This window comes from Chelonoidis abingdonii, chromosome 1 (assembly GCF_003597395.2).
Source record: "Chelonoidis abingdonii isolate Lonesome George chromosome 1, CheloAbing_2.0, whole genome shotgun sequence".
Classification (NCBI taxonomy): Eukaryota; Metazoa; Chordata; order Testudines; family Testudinidae; genus Chelonoidis; species Chelonoidis abingdonii.
In genome coordinates this window covers 368,934,951-368,953,701 of record NC_133769.1, presented here as the reverse complement: position 1 = coordinate 368,953,701, position 18,751 = coordinate 368,934,951, and the positions used below count along the sequence as shown (strand labels likewise).

General features: G+C 45.4%; 1 pseudogene; it reads left to right on the top strand.

The window, feature by feature from the left end:
* The first annotated feature begins 8,159 nt into the window (after nt 1–8,159).
* On the top strand, nt 8,160–9,048 carry LOC116823390 (olfactory receptor 51G2-like; annotated as a pseudogene).
* The last annotated feature ends 9,703 nt before the right edge of the window (nt 9,049–18,751 follow it).

Below are 18,751 nucleotides of genomic sequence, written 5' to 3'. Positions count from 1 at the left end.
TGGGGGTTCAGGGTGCTTGGATCCCAGCTTGGGATACCCTGAATTCCAACCACTCAGCCCAAAACCGAAATTGAACTAACCCCACCTCCCAGCCGGCCAATTCCTTTGTCCAGCTTCCCAGGCAAAGGTGCTGACACCCCTCCCCCTACCTGGCTCAGGTTACAAGCTTAAATCCTGTCTCTCACCTAAAGACATCCCCGGCTCTCCCATTCCCCACACAGACAGTCCCTACTCCATCACATCAACCCAGAGTGCAGGGCAGGGAAGGGAGATTCCACAAGGCTCCGTATAGGGAAATTTCCCTCAGATTGTTCCGGAGTCGGGGGGTTCCCTTCCCTTCTCCCTGAAGAATGAAAAGAGGGACCCAGCATCCAGGAATCCACAAAATTATGCACAGATCTCAGTGATCCACTGGTAGCTAGACCCACTCACCCACAATCTTTGTGCCTCCACAACTGCTCTAGGACCCTCTCCAGCTCCCTGCTAGCACAGGCTCATCAGAGATGTGTTACCAGTTTTGTCACAGTAGCCACTGCCTGCAGGATCTGCTGAAGCGTGAATTGTACAGGGTGGAGGGGCTGCACAGACATGGGAAGGTTGGTTAGAGTAGCTGATAGGCACAACACTTCAGCCATAGTCGGGAGGTTTTGACCTTCCCATATCCAGAGTGAAGCCATAGGTTCAGTTGGTGTTACCTTCACTTATGTTACGAAGAAGAGGTAGATGAAAACCTCCAATTTCCCTTGGGAATCCAGGCAGCTGCAGCTGGGCAGCATCACGGCAGCTGAGCGTACAGAGAAAAGTGATCCATTTTCTATGAAAACTCACCCTGAATAAATGGATGAAAAGGGAACATTTCAGTTTGAGCCTCTGTTATTTACGGTGTCTGTTTTCCAGCCCAGCTGCACCTCAAAGCATGAGCCTCTGTCCCTCGTGCTATAGGACCACATCCCTGGGTGGCAGCACTCCCACACTGGGCAGCCCTTTAGGGTGACCATATTCCCTAAGGAGAAAATGGGAGACACCCAGCTGCTCACCAGAGGCCCTCTCCCACCCCCAGAACAAGGCTGTTACTCATGACTGGAACACTTCCTCCCTGCCTCCAGCTCTGCCTCACCCCTCTGAACTTTCCTATGCTCCCCACTTTCCCACGTTTTGTACAGGAAGGGACATTTGTCCTATTAGCACTTACAAAGTCAACAAAAGCATATGGGACAAAAGCCTCCTTTCGAAAAAATATCAGGTCAGCTGGGACAGAACTTAAATAAGGGACTGTACCAGCTAAAACGGGGCCAATGGGCACCCTACCACACACTCATATGTGAAATTGCAGAACTACTAGCTGTGGTTTGTAACCTATCACTTAGCTTGTGTACCAAAAGACTGGAGGAATGCTAATGGATATTAACCAGGATGGGCAGCGACGGTGTCCCTAGCCTCTTTTTGCCGGAAGCTGGGAATTGGGTGACGGGATGGATCACTTGATGATTCCCTGTTCTGTTCATTCCCTCTGGCACACCTGGCATTGACCTAGGGTGACCAGACAGCAAATCTGAAAAATCGGGATGGGGGTAGGGGGTAATAGGAGCCAAAAAAAGACCCAATAATCAGGACTGTCCCTATAAAATTGGGACATCTGGTCACCCTACATTGAGCACTGTCAGAAGGCAGGATAATGGGATAGATTGACCTTTTGTCTGACCCATTATGGCCATTCTTATGTTCTTATGATGTCTGCTAAGGGAACAGAAGGAGTCCCTGGAAAAGTCTTGTCTGCTGCAGTCCATCCATCAGAGAAACAATTTAAGAACATAAGAGTGCCCATATTGATTCAGACCAATGGTCCATCAAGTCCAGTATCCTGTCTTCTGATAGTGGCCAGTGCAGATATTTCAGGGGGAATGAACAAAACAGGGCAATTATCGAGTGATCTGTCCTCCGTCATCTGCTCCCAGCTTCTGGGAGTCAGAGGTTTAGAGACACTCAGAGCATGGGGCTGAATCCCTGACCATCTTGGCTACTAGCTGTTGTCAGATGCTCCCGGTGTGGTGCTCTGTTCTAGTCAATGTTGATATCAATCGGCTGCATGAGTGTGTTCCCTCTGTGTGCTGTCCCAGCTCTGCGCAAATAGCTGACCCAGCAGACCCCGAGAGAACCCCCAATGACCACAGACTCTAGTAAGGTACGAAGACACGTCGGCCAGGTTTATTGTTGAAGAGAAACACAGTCTCCAGCTCCCTGGTAAACGAAGTCTAAGGTGCTGCTAAGATGCAGCTAGCCAGTATTTATGTGCTCCCTGGCAATGGACTCAGCTCAGTCAGTGGTGGGACTTTCCACTGCCCCCTAAGCCAGACAAAGACACTGTCCCACAGATGCATTCTTATACACAGGTCCAAACAAGTTACACATCACTCCTGACGTATTGAGGTGCAACCCCTCTACGTACCAAGGTACAACCCCTCTATGCAGTAAGGCGCCGCCTCTCACCTTGTACGTGTTGGTTGGAACAAAACAACTCTCTCCGTCATATTACCCTTTTGGCCCTGTCATTGGGATGGGTCAGCCTGTTCCTTGTTATCTGTGTGGAGTGTACAAGTATGCGAATGTTCTGATACCTGGTGTCCAGTACCTTTTAGGTACATATCTTCTTGCAGCATCAGCCCTTTCCTTGCCAGCTTCTGTGAGCAGGGCCTGCCTCTGGCTCACAGCTTCACTTTGCTTTATGTTAGCAAAGTCTTGACCATTACTTTAGTTCAGGCCTCAGGCCTCATACCGGGCCTCTGATACCAAGGTTTATATCTCAGGGCCTCCTCTTACAACATTAGCTACAGATGGACCTATCCTTCATGAACTTATCTAGTTGGTTTTTGGATCAGTTATACTTCTGTGTGAGGAAATATTTCCTTTTCTTTCTTTTAAACCTGCTGCACATTAACTTCAAGGGTGACCCTGGTTGTTGTGTTATGTGAAGGGGTAGATAACACTTCCTGATTCACTTTCCTCACACCACTCATGATTTTATAGATCTCGATCATAAGCCTCCTCAGTCATCTCTTTTCAAAGCTAAAAAGTCCCAGTCTTTTTAATCTCTCCTCATATGGAAGCTGTTCCATACCCCTAAAACTTTTTGTCGCTCTTCTCTGCTCTTTTCCAATTATGATATCTAATTTTTGAGATAGGGCAACCAGAACTACTCAAAGTATTCAAGATGTGGGTGAACCATGGATTTATGTAGATGCAATATGATATTCTCTGTCTTATTATCTATCCAGGAGGACACCACTATTTACCTCTCTCTCTTCTGAACACTGGCTATTTATTCCTACCTTTTGTCTCCCATCTTTTAACTAGTTACTGATCATAAAATCATAGAAGATTAAGTTGGAAGAGACCTCAAGAGGTCATCCAGTCCAAGCCTCTGCTCAAACCAGGACCAAGCCCAACTAAATCATCCCAGCGATGAGAGGACCTTCCTTCTTCCCCCATGACTGCCTTCTTTTCTGAAGAGCCTTTGGTGATGGACCTTATCAAAGACTGCCTGAAAGTCCAAGAACATTATATGCCCTGGATCAGTGGTGCCCGCATTTTTCTTGACACACTCAAAGAATTCTAATAGATTGGTGAGGTATGATTTTCCTTTGAAAAGCTGTATTGATTCTTCCCCAGCAAAGTATGTTCATCTTTGTCTCTGATAATTCTGATCTTTACTATAGTTTCAACCACTTTGCCTGGTACTGAAGCTAGGCTTACTGGCCTGTATTCCCAGGATCTCCTCTTCAGTCTTTTTCAAAAATCAGCATCACAGCTAGTCGTCTGATACAGAGGCTGATTTAAGCCATAGGTTACATCCACACTTAGTAGTTCTGCAATTTCATATTTGAGTTCCCTCAGAACTCCTGGGTGAATCCCATCTGGTCCTGGTGACTTATTACTGTTTAATTGACCAGCTTGTTCCAAAACCTCCCATACAGGCACCTCAGTTTGAGACAGTTCCTCCAATTTATCATCTCAAAAGAAAGGCTCTGGTGTGGGATTCCCCCTCACATCCTATGCAGTGAAGACCAATGGACAGAATTTACTTAGCCTTTCCCCAGCAGCCTCATCTCCCTTGAGTGCTCCTTTAGCACCTCAGGCATCCAGTGGCCCTACTCCTTGTGTGGCAGGATTCCTGCTTCTGATGTACTTTACAAAAAATTGCCACAGCCACCAAAAATAATGAGATTTGTTTACAAATAATGAGATTTAAAAATATACTAATGTGGAGTTGGTTTTCATTTGCCTTTGGTGTCTGAGCCTTTCAGGTGCACCTGCTTCAGATTTCCTAGCTTTTCTGCAACGCCCTTTTTCAAATAAACTTCTTTTAAGAAAACTGAAAGCGGAGGTTCCTGTGCAGTCTCTTGATTCTAGAAGATGGGGCTTTAAAAATGACAGGAAATAACACAAGACTCACAAGAAAATCTCCAAAAGTGGCGCTGCTGGGCATATTGCAGGCAGAGCACCAACAAACAGAGGAACTGAGAGTGAGTAGACATTTCTGGTCACACAATTCATCAGTGGCAGAGACGTTGTTTCCTTCTGTACAGTGCTACAGAGCCTTCTCTTGAAGGAACAAGGTTACACCACAGCCAGCCAGACATGACAGTGATGGGTTCGCAGAGTCACTGGGTACCTGAGGCACAGCACAGAGGGTCTTTCTTCTTGTTCAGGCATGAGACATGCTCACGCCAGGTAAGCAAGGCCATGCACATTCCTCATGGAAATGGGTGTGACCCAGTCCCAGCTCCAAGTGCCTGCTGCTGCTCTCTATTGGACACAAACAGCTGCCTCCCCCATATCCAGCTACCTGCAAACTTGGTGATGATGGATATTTCGATGCAGGCTGGGAGGTCTATCCAGCGCTACAGCAGCTCTCATTGCTCATGGAGTGGGTGTGGGGGTCAGGATCAGCCCAAGGGACATTGCAGCAGGGCTTTGTTGTGCCAGTCAATGCTCTCCAGATCGATCACTCTGAAACCACGTCCTGATTCCTCCTCTTACTGCCAAACTGCAGGAGGGGCCCAGAACTCCCTCGTCAAAGGGGGCTGTGCTAATGACAGGCCTGATCACCAAGGGGTGTTGGGAAGAGTTCAGGTTCTCCACCCTTGCCCCAAATCATCCTTATAAGGCACACAGAGCTGAAATTTCTCTACAGTACTTAGCTCTGACCCCAGTCATTGTAGTGTCTGAGCGCCTCGCGGTCTGTAACGCCCTGTGCCAATAAAAGTATCTCACTTTATTTTCATTTACTTCCTATTACCTATAATATAGGAGGAGGAGGAAGAAAAACAGAATGAAAAATGGGAGGGGGAGATAAGAGAGAACGTTCTTTTCCTTGGCTGGGTCCCAACAGGGGAACCCCAAAAATAAAGCCATCCATGGGGCCGCACTAACTCTAAATCTGCCACTGGTTACAACAAGCCCAGATTCCAGGAATAGAGTCTGCAGCAGGGCTGATGCTGCCATCCAGTTGCGTACCATCACTGTGCATCACCTGTGATTTGGCCTCCTGCAGTTTGCCATAGGCTGTGAGGGGGTTAAAGCTGGTGCACACAAAGCCAAGCAGCTGAGGCTCCCTGATGGCCAAGTAGCCCCCAAGGGAATGTGCAGGCATGCTTCATAAATACAGTTGCCTCCCTATCTGAACAGATACTGCCTGCTGCTGATGCAACCTCTTGGTCGACTCCTTGTCCTTTAGGGTGAAAAACCTTCGGTGTCAGTGGCTCCCCTTCTAGCAGGAATTGGGTACATTGACAAGTTTCATTATCTTTACAATGTGACGTGAAGGGGAAAGGCTGCAAGCTGTTTCCATTTGCAGATGTTCTGTGCAGCTGTAGAGGGCTCTCAGCTGGGCTGTTGGGCAGGTGGAAGGTCAGCACTAGGTAGCTTGGGAACCCCACTCCTATATCTACCCATGCTCTATGGTAGGTTGTTCAAGCTACACAGAAATCTGACATTCAAAGCGAGCTCAGAGTATGAAAATCCTGATGCCCTGCATCAGGGTTTCTCAATCAGTCCTATTTCTAAAGGTGCCTTGTGCTCTTGGCTCAATCCTGCCAGCGACTGAGTGAGAGGAGACCCCACAGATTATCAGTGACTAGTTCCCAAATCACCTGAGGTTTATTTGCTCCTGGAAATTTAATCAGCAAATGCATTTTCAAGGTTTTATTGTCTGGCTCGATTGTGAACGCAGGAATTCAGAGCCATGTTAAGAGGTCCGATCGGGTGTATGTCTGTTTTCTGACTGGCCGAGAACTCTAGAATCTCTGCCCTGTAGAGACCCCTCAGAGTTACAGGGCGACCGGCATCTCTGTCCAATCTCTGGTTTCCCAGTGCCATTTACTCCCTGGCTCAATTGTGAATTCAGGAATTCAGAGCTGCAGATACACCGCATACAGGCTACAGACTGATAGAACAGAACCTGAGGAGATCCAGTCAGCTATTAACCCAGGGACAGAGGAGCTACTAGACTTTTGTTTGCTGAGAAGAGACTGAATGAGGGCTGAGACCACTGCAATCTTTTCAGTTTTTGAGGAAACCAAGATTACAGATGCTACATTTTAAGTCCCACTCTATCCTGAGAAATCAGCTCTGAAAGTAGTTCAGAGGGGGAAGAATGGGTTGACTTGTGTGTACTTAAGTATAGATGTGTAAATGTTATGTCAAAGCTTCTCATTGTAATACAAATATTACAACTCAAACTTTCAAGATATGCCTGTATATTGAAAGCCAGCAGCAGAGTTGTTGGAAACTCTACAGGAAGGAGCAGTAGTAACTTTACTGCTTAATGACTTTTGCTTATGAAAGTATATCAGAAGTTCTCCACATACTGTTTGCAATGGGTTTGTGCTATTAACCCTTTGTTCAGTGAACAGTTATATGATACTGTCTCTTGGTAACCAACCAGAAGTTGTTTCTAAGACCTACATTCAAGGTCATGTACACAATCCCTCTGAAATACCTCTCAAAGCCTCTGTTTCAGTAGTATAGAGCTGAGGTGCAGGAAAGAGGAGTATTATAGTGGTTATATCAAATTTACACACATCACCTCTTACATGAGCATGGCAGAAGTAACTTGGACACTCAACTGGATATAAGGGGAAACTTAGTGTTTGCACTAGTCATACCGTGAGGATGAAGAGAAGCTGGTAGGATGATCTACATCTCTGGGTTCAGACAACATAGGCCAGGCAAAGTACTTCAGCTTTTCTTGGAGGGATTCTTGGGGCTCAGATTGTATCACTGGGAGCATTTGGTAAAGGAAAGTTAATAGAAGCCAGTTCTGATCAAATTTACACATTTAAATGTGGAATGACACAGCTGAAGTCACCATTATTGAATTAAGAACCTGGCCCTAAGAATTTATCCCATGTACCTTAAGAGACAGTGGCATAATTTGGACTCTCGAGAGGTGAGAAAATAATATATAATGAGGTAATGAAAGACGTTTATGAATAGCTTCTATGCAGGGCAGATAAATATAATGACCATTTTCACCATGCACTTGCCATGTGTTTACATTCATGTCATGATACAATGGGCTACAATCAGAAGTTAGAGCCAGAAAGGGTGTCTGTGTGCAGGTCACAATTGTAAAATCACACAGTGCTCAGGTAGGCTGCAGAACTCAAAGCCACAAGATATCAATGGGGCCAAGAGCTTAGAACCTTTCAAAGAGTGAGTGGATGTGTATATGGGTAACCAGAAAATCCAATTCCAGTATTGAGGATTGTTTTTAAAAGTCTTGGAAGGGCCCACACCCTTCCTGATTTACACCACAAAATATGCCATACTAGTGAGTGTTGAGGGAAATTTTTCCTGGGAGCAGGTTATCTCATAGCTGCTTATTGCAGGGCTTCTTCCACCTTCCATTGAAGCATCTAGATCTGGCCGCTAGATACTAAGCTAGATGGACTGCAGGTCTCATCCAGTCAGGAAGTGCCTATTTTCTTATCAGTGGTGTAAATCCAAGACTATGTTTTTGCTGATCTTCCTTGAGCTCCTGGGAGTCTCTAGTATTGCACAGAGAGCAGAATGATGTCTCATTAAATATCATCTAGTTACCTGTTCTTTTTCCTTTCAGGAAGGAAAGTCCAAAACTCCTGGAACCTGCCCTGTACATTATGTCAGCTGTCAATGACACCAAATTCCAATCTGCAGTGTTCCTTCTCACCAGGATACCTGGCCAGGAAGACCTCCAACTCTGGATCTCTATCCTCTTCTGCTTCATTTATGTTTTTTCAGTATTGGGAAATTCAACCATTCTGTTCATTATAAAAACAGATCCAAGCCTCCTTGAGCCCATGTACATTTTCCTTTCCATGTTGGCCGTCACAGACCTTGGCTTATCGATATCCACCATACCGATGATTTTGGGCTTATATTTGTTTAACTCTAGGGAGATCAGCCTTGATGCCTGTTTTGCCCAGCTGTTCTCCATCCACTCATTTGCATTAATTGAATCCTCCACACTCTTGTTGATGGCATTTGACCGCTTTGTCACGATCTCTAACCCACTGAGATATGCTTCCAACTTAACCCTGCCATGAATATCTAAGATGGGACTGGTGTGTGTCCTAAGAGGGGTGGCCATATCATTCCCATTCCCATTCCTACTGCCTGCACCAGGATGTCATGAAGCTGGCTTGTTCAGATATCACAGTCAACTACATCTATGGCTTGTTTCTTAGAGTTTTCACAGTGGGGTTGGATTCACTGCTCATCTTCCTCTCTTATGTGATGATCCTCAAAACTGTGCTGAGTGTTGCATCACACGAGGAGTGCATCAGGGCCCTGAATACCTGCGTCTCCCACCTCTGCACCATCCTGCTCTTCTACACACCAGATATCGGCTTGTCTTTGATACACAGATTGGGGAAAGGCTCTTCTCCCTTACTACAGATTGTCCTGGGCTACATCTCCCTGCTCGTCCCACTCCTGATGAACCCAATCATTTATAGCACGAAAAGCAAACACCTTCATGCGAGGATAATCAGAGTGTTCATCAAGTGAAAGATCATTGCTATCTCCAGCACTGCTGACCTTAGAGATGAAAAACACCAGCCACCTATTCCTTGGTGGACCCTTACATCTGAGACGATATGAGCTACTGTTCTCCACGCTGTAGAGAGAGATTCAGAGAGGGTTTAAGGGCTGTAAAGATGGGAGGAGGGCTGGTGATGGAGGACAGCTTACTGCGGGATGGAGACCAAGGCAGTGAGCAGCATTCACAAAGGGCTTGTCTACACTACCAAATTTTGTCGATGAAACTAATGTTGACATGAAAAAAATCAACAAAAGCAAAGTCACCAAAGCGAGTCTATATTTGCTTCCACTGTCAATAGATTGTATCCACATTCGAGGCACCATTGACAGCAGTGTGAGCAATGCTCTGTGGGTACATATCCCACAGTGCCTGGTGACACCATTGTGACACTGCACTCCATAATGCTTTGTGGAAATATGCTTATGAATGTAAATATGACACAACTGGAATATGTTCTATGCTACAAATGCCATGTAAAATATCTCTGCAAAGGTTATGATCTACTGAATATATTCATCCTATTTGTATGTATGTATCATTTTTGTATTCTAAGTTATGAATATTGGCTGTGTACTTATTTGATTTTAGGTAGCTTTAGCAAGGCATTTGGTCAGTTTCTTAGCAAAGGAATTTGCAGGTTAAGTGCCCAATCAAGAAACACTTAACGGACAATGGAACCTTGGAAGACTCCATTCATCACTGGTATCCTTTGGGGGTGGAGAGGCTATCTCTTGACTTTGAACTTGGGATGTTCAAGGTATCATGTGAACAATGGCTTCCACCTGTAAAGTTCTGAGTCACGCATGGTCATTTGACATGCCCATGTGACTGCAGAGCTCCAGCTTGCAGCTAGATTCTGCATAGGAGAGAGGAGTGGGTCTCTACCCACAAGAGAAAGTCTATTTAAGCCCCTGGGAGACCCCTCCATTTTGTCTCCAGCTGGCTAAAGAGATAGCTTCTGCACTCCCAAGGATACCAGAAAGAGACTGGAACAAAGGGCAGTAACCACAGGGGTGTGAGTGATTGCTGGACCCAGACTAGAAGGAGGCTAGTCTGTAAAAGGAAGCTTACTGGAACATCTCTGAGGGTGAGACTTCATCTGTAATCATTGTCTTACCGTACTAGATTTAGACTTGTGTGTTCTATTTTATTTTGCTTGGTAATTCACTTTGTTTTGTCTGGTATTACTTGGAACTACTTAAATCCTACTTTCTATATTTAATAAAATCACTTTTTACTTATTAATTAACCCAGAGTATGTGTTAATACCCGGAGGAGAAAACAGCTGTGCTATAGAGAGCGAACAATGTATGAGTTTACCATGTATAAGCTTTATATGGGGTAAATCAGATTTATTTGAGGTTTGGACCCCATTAGGAGCTAGGCATCTGAGTGTTGGAGACAGGAACACTTCTTAGCCTGTTTTCAGTTAAGCCTGCAGCTTTTGTGGAACGTTGTTCAGACCTGGGGCTGTGTTTATAGCAAGCTAGTGTGTCTGGCTCAAACCGGGCAGGGCACTGAAGTCCCAAGGGAAAATGGGCTCGGAGATAGTCTCAGCATGTCAGTTGGCAGTCCACAAGGGAGTTTCTGTGATCCAACCTGTCACAACCATATGTCGCTAGGTGTTGTGGAAAGGCAGAAACAGAGTGTGGCGCATCCTGGGACATGCAAAATGTCCCGTCATGCACTTCTTTGTGTCCCAGCCTTCCAATGGTTTCCAGCTTCCTTTTGCGTTGTTTTTCCAACTATCAGTCTTTGTTGTGCGCACCAGCATCTTCAGAGAGATAGGATGGATCCTTCACTTCTCTCCTATGCACTGTTAACTGTCGTGAGGACACCGCGTATGGCAGCACAGTTACTCACAAAGTTACTGACAGAGGACAACTCATAGGTGCCCAACATTCTGCCTGATATGGACAGCATCAACTTCTCCGTGCTTTTGGCATTCACAGAGCAGCTGCATACGGTAGACCAGGGGTCGACAACCTTTCAGAAGTGCTGTGCCGAGTCTTCATTTATTCAATCTAATTTAAGGTTTCGCGTGTCGGTAATACATTTTAACATTTTTAGAAGTTCTCTTTCTATAAGTCTATAATATATAACTAAACTATTGTTGTATGTAAAGTAAATAAAGGTTTTTTAAATGTTTAAGAAGCTTCATTTACAATTAAATTAAAATGCAGAGCCCCCCAGGTCAGTGGCCAGGACCCGGGCAGCGTGAGTGCCACTGAAAATCTGTGTGCCACCTTCGGCACGCGTGCCATAGGTTGTCTACCCCTGTTATAGTCTTTTTTCTCTGTTAAAGTCTATGGATTTTGCTGTGTCAGTTTATGACCAGTTACTCCTTAATTGGTGTTATCTTTTGATGTTAACATTCCAAAACACCTCCTAGATGGTCATCCTCTCCCGGATTTGATTTAATCAATCATCTTTCAGGGGTGCCAGCCTCCACCTCAGGGTCGTCAATCTGCCCTTCCTCAATCATGGATGCGCATTGATGGTTCTCTGCCATCAATAAGTCTCGATAAGTGTCTTTGCTCCTCCTTTCTTGACCATCTGGTTAACAGTGGCCTTCACGCCTTATCTTTTCCTGATGCATGTATTCCTCATTCACACAAACAGTCTTTTACAGAGACCTTTGAGAATACAAACAGTAGTATTTTATATTGAGCAAAAGACATTGTAAATGAAGCCTTCCTAAATCTTCTAATCAAAACAATTTACATTGTGGCCCAGGCCTTCAACGTTTCTCTAATCTACTTGACATAGACACAATACATGATCCTGTTTCTTACTAACTAACCTTACAACAAAAACTAAAAGGGCCTAATTTCTAATGCATATGGGAAACCGGATCCCATAGTCCCAGAGGGTCATTCCTTTCTGCTATTCAAAAAGGGGGCCTTGCAGAATGAAATCAAATCATACAATTCTTATAGTATTATTATAAAAACCTGCTCCTACAACAGTTCTCTGAAAACATCTACTTAGTGTGCAGCAGCAGTCAAGAAAGCTAGCAGAATGTTAGGAACCATTAGGAAAGCCAGGAGCGGTGCCACGGTTTTTGCCTCCCTAGGCGGCAGCGCTCCTCCTCTGAGCATTTGGCGGCGAGGTCCTTCTGCTCCACGTTTTCAGGGCACTTCGGCGGTGGGTTCCGGAGCGAGTGAAGGACCTGTCGTCAAATTTCCGCAGAAGACCCAGAGTGGAAGGACCCCCCGCCACCGATTTCCTTCGAGGGCAGCAAAATGCCACCCCCTCCAAATCCTGCCACCCTAGGTGACCGCCTAGGATCGCCTAGTGGAAGAGCCGGCCCTGAGGAAAGGGATAGATAGGAAAACAGAAAGTATAATAATGCCATTATTTAGTCCCCCACCGTCGGATACTATGTGCAGTTCTGGTCGCCTCGTCTCAAAACAGATATATTAGAAATGGAAAATGTATAGAGAAGGGCAACAAAAATGATCAGCTTCCATCTGAGGAAAGATTTAAAAGACTGGGACTTGTCAGGCTGGAAAAGAGATGATAAGAAGGGATATGATAGTGGTCTATAAAATCATGAATGGTATGGAAGAAGTGAATACGGAAGTATTGTTTACTCCTTCACATAACACAAGAACCAGGGGTCACCCAAGGAAATTAATAGACAGCAGGTTTAAAACAAAGAAAGGAAGTACTACATACAACACACAGTCAACCTGTGGAACTCATTGCCAAGGGATGCTGTGAAGTCCAAAAATATAAAGGGGTTCAAAATCAACTAGATAAGTTCATGGAGGATAGGTCTGTCAATGGCTATTATTCAGATGTTCAGGGACGCGACCCCATGTTCTGGATGTCCCTAGCCTCAGATTGCCAGATGATGGGACTGGACGACAGGAGATGGATCCCTCGATAATAGCCTTGTTCTGTTCTTTTCCTCTGAAGCCCTTTGCATTGGCCTCTGTCATGATACTGGACTACATGGATCATTTGTCTGACCCAGTATGGCCATTCTTATGTTCTTATCTCAGTTTCCTTTTTCTTCTCTGGTTGCTGGTCCTCACAGTCAACAGGGTCCACATGCCTCACTACCTCAAACAGTCCCTGCCATTGACCCAGTAATTTGAACAGCAAACTTGATAGTAACAACACTCAATCACCCAGTCTGAACACTCACAGCTGGGCTCCTTTGCTCTAGGCCTTCTCTTGTACCGGTTCTTCATTTAGCAAAATTCTTCTAGCAAATGCCCACAAAGTCTTTTTACCAGACAGCAGTTCAGAGAGAAAACTTGAAGGCTCGAGGCACCATCCTGATAGCAAAATAAGGTGAGGGAAGAGCTGGTCCCAGAGTTTGCAATCCGGGGATACAAACTTCTTTAATGTAGCAATCAAACTTCTGTGAAATCACTCCACCAACCCATCACTTGGGGATGGTAAATCGATGTTCTTAATGTCTTTACCCTTCGTAGATTGCACAGTTCTTTCATGAGTTGTATAGTGAAATTAGGCCTTTGATCAGTAACGATTTCTTGGAATATTACTATCTGGGAGAGGAATTTCATAAGCTTATTTGCTCATTTGGCTCATAGCCAGGGTGCTAGGACTATGCGTAGAGGGCAATAAACCTGGCCAAGTGTCTTTGTCACTGAACCATGCCAGAGGTCTTTCTTTATGAGTAACGTCAAGGTCTGCAGAATGTACAGGCTGCCTTATCTGTGAATGCTGATTACACTGAAGCTCCAAGGATAGAAGCCCTGAGCAGCCTGAATATCACTATGGAAGCAACAAAATTCCAGCCTTCAGCACTTAACAACAGCCAGCTGACACTCTGAGCTCAGGGGTGAACAGCTTTACTGTCTGGATCAAGTCAGCGACTGTTGTACTTCTTGCCAAAAGTGTGACCACTGCCTCAGTGGCTGGGGTTCCACCACTTCTCCATTCACAACAGAGAGCTATTCATAGGCATGGCTAAGGATAACATTATGTAATGGAAATCTCCGATTCCGTGACTTTCAGAGACCTCCATGACATTCTCCACTTCAGCCCCGGGGGAGTGGTGCCAGAGCTGTCAGCCGGCGAGGGCCCCTGGTCTCTCAGATCTCATGGGTAGCCAAGGACCCAACAGCTCTCAACTCTCTGGGGCCCCGGATGTCTGTGTTGCTGGGGCTATTGCGGGGGCCACGGAGCTGTTAGCTGTGGTGGCCGCATGTGCTGGATCTTCCCTCCTCCAGAAGTGAGGCTCGGGCTCTCATCCTCGTGATCAGACTTTAATAATCCCTCTGTGAGTCCCCCTGCCTTATTTTTAGTAAAAGTCACAGACGGGTCACGGATGTCCATGATTTTTTGTTCATTGCCCGCGATTTGTCCGTGACTTTCAGTAAAAATAACTCTGACAAAATCTTAACCTTAGTCATGACTGATCATCTGGTCTGCCACTCGTTCCTAAATTGTGTTGCAGGTCAGGATAGCCACTCCCCGTATGAACGCATTCCGGATGCTATCAAGGGCTGTGGTTGTTGCACGCCCACTGACCTGGCTGAAAGTGTCCTCCACAGTATCATCTTTTTCCTCCCCTGTTCCTACCAACTCTGCTGGTTCCATACATACTCTCACTGGGATGTCAGCCATCATCTTCTTAGTCAGCTGTTCTCCCCATTCCTTCAGAACTTCACCAAAGTGGTTCCAGTATCTGCGCAATATGACCAGAAAGGCCAGATATTGGAAATAATTTCCCTATTAAGTGTATTCAGGTTGAGCGTAACTAAGTTTCCACACAATAATTCCTTTATTAGTCCAAAGGGAACATGGTACTGATTACATCCAAAATACAATTACAAGCAGATATACAATTATGTGTTATATTCTTGCAACTATGCAGTGATATGCATTAGCTAAATATTCACCTCAGGATCAAGAAATACTTTCCCACCATGGCATGACTCCAGAGGGGTACAGAAAACCTCTGACATAGGAACTCTTAAAAATTACTCTTTACAAGAACATAAGAATGTCCATCCTGTGTCAGACCAATGGCCCATCTAGCCCAGTATCCTGTCCTGTGACAGTGTTCAATGCCAGGTGCTTCAGAGGGAATGAACAGAACAGGTAACCATCAAGTGATCCAACCCTGTTGTCCCTTCCTGGGTTCTAGAAAACAGAAGCTAGGACAGTTGAGAGCATGGTTTTGTATCTCTCCCCATCCTGGCTAAAAGCCACTTATGGGCCTATCCTCCATCAATGTAGCTAGTTCCTTTTTTAACCCTATTGTAGTCTTAGCCTTCACAACATTCTCTAGCAAAGAGTTCCACAGGTTGACTGTGAACTCTGGGGTACAGATGTGGAGACCCACATGAAAGACCCCCTACACTTATTTCTACCAGCTTAGGTTAAAAACTTCCCCCAAGCACAAATCCTTTCCTTGTCCTTTGACAGTATTGCTGCCACCACCGAGTGATTTAGACAAAGATTCAGGAAAAAGACCATTTGGAGTTCCTGTTTCCCCAAAATATCCCCTCAAGCCCCTTCACCCCCTTTCCTGGGGAGTCTTGAGAATAATATACCAACCAATTGACTTTAATAAAAGTACAGACCAGACCCTTTACAGTGAACTGGCAAATGCAGTTTTCTGCTTTACTTACAGACAGTTTTCCAGTGGTTTGAGAGACCCTGCATTCACTGGAAATGGAGTAAAATACAGGAAAAATATAGGGAAAAAGCTTCTGTCATAAATATAAAGGGAAGGGTAACAACCTTTATGTATGCAGTAACATCAAATCCCTCCTGGCCAGAGGTACAGAATCACTTACCTGTAAGGGGTTAATCAGTTCAATTAACCTAGCTGGCACCTGACCAGAAGGACCAGAAGGGAAAAGAAGACACTTTCAAATCTGGAGGTGGGGAGGTTTTGTTTGTGCTCTCTGTTTTTTTCCCTCTCAGGACAAAAGGAGAGACCAAGCAGGTAATCCAGTTCCTAAAAAGGTCATGAACTGATATATTTAAAATTACAGAAATTGTAAGTAATAGCAAGGAAATGGATTAGATTATCTTTCCTTTCATTCCTGTTTTTTGTAACTTTGAAGCTAAGCTTAGAGGGGAATCCTCTGTGTTTTAAATATCTTTATTTACCTTGTAAAGTTACCTCCCATCCTGATTTTACAGAGGTATTTCTTTTACATTTTTCTTTATAATAAAGTTCTTTTAAGAACCTGATTATTTTTAGTGTCCTAAAAATAAAGTAAAAATGACCATGTCTTGGAATATTCCGATGTAAATGAGAAAGACCAAGACATAAATTTGCTTATTCTAGTGTCCCTAGTTCACTTTTTCTCCTGCTTTGGACTTTGCACCACTTACTCAGCCATGGCATTTGCCTGCCTCTGCTCTTTGGCTGATGTCTGTTTCCTATACCTGGCCCAGGTGTAAGACTCCTCCTGCTCCTGGAGCATCTCAGCTAAGGGAGCTGGATCACAGAAAGCCAAGAGGCTAGGACCCACTTTTAAATGTGGTTCAGTTTTTCACTGGCAAACAACAGGTGGTAGGGACCTCAGGGGAGGGGAGGTTAGTCTGTAGGAGAGGAGTGACTCAGCAGGCAGTGAGTACAGGGGCATGGGAAAAGGAGAGTGGAGGAGAGGAAGGATTTAGTGAGCAGGGGAGCCGAGGAGAGGAAGGACACAGCTAATGGCAGGTGAGGGGAGCATGAGGGAGGGGGATGGAGGACAAGAGGGACTCAGTGAGCTGCAGGTAGTGGAGGAGAGCAAGGAATCTGAACTAGAGCCAACACTGTGAGTTATGGAGGGCCCCACAGGTCGGCAAAGGAGGGGAGAGGCTCGGTGAGTGGTGGACTGTGGGGGCCTCCTGTGGGAGGAGAGGAAGGATTCAGCGAGAAGCAAAGGGGGCCTCAGCGGAGAGGCGGAGCAGGGACAAGAAGAGGTGGAGCGTGGGTGGGGCCATGGGGAAAAAGCGAGAGGGGGTATCAGGGGTGGAGCACAGGCCAGGACACCACGGCCCAGATGTTTCCTCTCTCAAAGGTGGTGGGTTGGGGCTGCATGGCCTAGGGAGGTTTAGCTTACCCTGGCCTAGTATACCTGCTGCCTACCCGGGCCACTTCCTACCACTTCCCTGCAAATGTCCCAAGCTCTGCATCCAGGGTAAAGCAGCATGAAAGGTGTCTGCTCACCCCAAGGAACCTTCTTGTGTTTGCATGTAACAAGGTCTTACTCCTTTCTTCTCAGGCAGCAACTGCCTCTTCCTGTGGTATGGCCGAACCTCTGAAGGACAGTTCAGGCCCCGGGCTCTCCCCTGCTGGAGTAGTCCAAAGAGCAAATAAAGGGGATCAGTTACTTCAAGCATTCATATGAGAGATTAGTGCTTCCCTCTCAGGCTGTCCCTGCAGCAGGCCCTCCCTTCTCTCAGAAAGGGACCTTTGGGCAGCTGTTCAGGGGCAGATTCTCCCTCCCTCAGCTCATCTCCCCTGGAGCTGCTGGTAGCAGGTCTGCTCTCCTCTCTGGTTTGCCATAAAACAAGAGGCTCCCCTGACCTTTGCCTTTCTCAATCACTTCTCTTCAGACGTGATTTCTCTTTCCCATTTGCCTGTTAATTTACTTGCTGAGCGTTTCGCTTCTTTTAACTCAATTTGAAATGTAGCTACAAACTCATTGGCTTTGGGAAGTAAGCCTGCTGCTTCATATACATCTCTGTCTTTAGACTGTAGTTGTTTTGAACCAGCATTTACTGTTTGCAGAATCTTTCTTTGGAGCACAATGAAAAAAACAAAACTAATTTTTTTCTATTCATTTATTTAATGCTGGAGGCTCATAAACTTCATCGGCATTTTTGCTCAGAATTATTTCTGTGGGTGCCTTTATTGTGTCTAAATACTAAGTCTGAGAGGAAGGAGTGATTCATACTGGTTGTTGATCAGTTGTGTAGTCAATTGCTTAACCAAGCTTTCATTTGTTATGAAATATTCATATGTTCAAGAGGCCAAATAAAGAATGCCAGGTTTACTGCTCTAACCCCATAATAAAATAGTACAGAGGGGGAAAAGGTTTTATATGATACCAGTCTCTGGGAAGCCGTCTAGTGCAGTGATATTACATTCACCTTACTCAGAAAGTGCACTCCCCAAAGTCACACATTTCAGATTTTATCATATATATGAAGATTTCATGTTACACATCACTAAAATCCAACCCATATGTTTGTCCCAGTTCCCTAATGTAAGTGGGGAACTATTGTTGGTAACTTTCCTGGCTTCTGCATTACCCCAGGGGAATTCGCTGAGGAAAAGGTCTGAGTCCTCACTCCCTTTCCCCTCAGGCCTGCCTGACCTCAAGGACTCTCCTGTGTGGCAGAATCCTCATAATGGTGACATGGTGGGGCCCAGGATTCCTGGGACGTTAAACCCCCAGTCTCATCATGGTCACTTAGGACAGGGGATAGGGTGTCCCCACTTCAGGTAGTCTCTTCACACCAGACACTTCCCTAACCCACTGATCACTAAATTAAGTTCAAACCAAATATAATGTATTAAACATCAACTGTAAGAACAATGAACAAAAAATGGGAAACATTCATGAAAACAAGAAACCCCGCTCTGTGGGCACAGAGATATCACAAAGAGCCCTCTCTGGTACGTAAGGAAAGTTCATAGTCTGTTCCACTCCAAAATCAACTGCGCAAAGCAGTAAG